This window comes from Arachis duranensis, chromosome 10, assembly GCF_000817695.3.
Source record: "Arachis duranensis cultivar V14167 chromosome 10, aradu.V14167.gnm2.J7QH, whole genome shotgun sequence".
NCBI lineage: Eukaryota > Viridiplantae > Streptophyta > Magnoliopsida > Fabales > Fabaceae > Arachis > Arachis duranensis.
In genome coordinates this window covers 63,996,193-63,997,455 of record NC_029781.3, presented here as the reverse complement: position 1 = coordinate 63,997,455, position 1,263 = coordinate 63,996,193, and the positions used below count along the sequence as shown (strand labels likewise).

General features: G+C 42.5%; 1 non-coding gene across 1 annotated transcript; it reads right to left on the bottom strand.

Annotated features, from left to right (window-relative positions):
• Positions 1–22: 22 nt before the first annotated feature.
• On the bottom strand, positions 23–130 carry LOC127743634 (small nucleolar RNA R71). Its single transcript, XR_008005018.1, has one exon. It is a non-coding gene; the product is annotated as a small nucleolar RNA R71 (small nucleolar RNA).
• Positions 131–1,263: the final 1,133 nt, after the last annotated feature.

Below are 1,263 nucleotides of genomic sequence, written 5' to 3'. Positions count from 1 at the left end.
CTTTCCACCTCAAAAATTGAGTAAGCTTAGAGTGGAAGTCCAAACCTTCAGACAGAAGGAGGGTGAATCCCTCTATGAAGCTTGGGAAAGATACAAACAATTGATCAGAAAGTGTCCTTCTGACATGCTTTCTGAGTGGAGCATCATAGGTATCTTCTATGATGGTCTGTCTGAACTTTCCAAGATGTCATTGGATAGCTCTGCTGGAGGATCTCTTCATCTGAAGAAGACACCTGCAGAAGCTCAAGAACTCATTGAAATGGTTGCAAATAACCAATTCATGTACACTTCTAAAAGGAATCCTGTGAGCAATGGGACGAATCAGAAGAAAGGAGTTCTTGAGATTGATACTCTGAATGCCATATTGGCTCAGAACAAAATATTGACTCAGCAAGTCAATATGATTTCTCAAAGTCTGTCTGGAATGCAAGCTGCACCAGGCAGTGCTAAGGATGCTTCATCTGAAGAAGAAGCTTATGATCCTGAGAACCCTTCAATGGAAGAGGTGAATTACATGGGAGAACCCTATGGAAACACCTATAATCCTTCATGGAGAAATCATCCAAATCTCTCATGGAAGGATCAACAGAGACCTCAACAAGGTTCCAATAATAATAATGGTGGAAGAAACAGGTTTCGCAATGGCAAGCCTTTTCCATCATCTTCTCAACAACAGACAGAGAATTCTAAGCAGAGCCACTCTGACTTTGCAACCATGGTCTCTGATCTGATCAAAACCACTCAAAGTTTCATGACTGAAACAAGGTCCTCCATTAGAAAATTGGAGGCACAAGTAGGTCAGCTGAGTAAGAAAGTTACTGAACTCCCTCCTGGTACTCTTCCAAGCAATACAGAAGAGAATCCAAAAGGAAAATGCAAGGCCATCAACATGGCCAAATTTGGAGAGGAGGAAGAGGCAGTGAACGCCACTGAGGAAGACCTCAACGGACGTCCACTGGCCTCCAATGAGTTTCCTAATGAGGAACCATGGGAATCTGAGGCTCACACTGAGACCATAGAGATTCCATTGGATTTAATTCTTCCATTCATGAGCTCTGATGAGTATTCTTCCTCTGAAGAGGATGAAGATGTCACTGAAGAGCAAGTTGCTAAGTACCTTGGAGCAATCACGAAGCTAAATGATAAGTTATTTGGTAATGAGACTTGGGAAGATGAACCCCCTTTGCTCACTAAAGAACTGGATGACTTGACTAGGAAGAGATTACCTCAAAAGAGACAGGACCCTGGGAAGTTCTTAATACC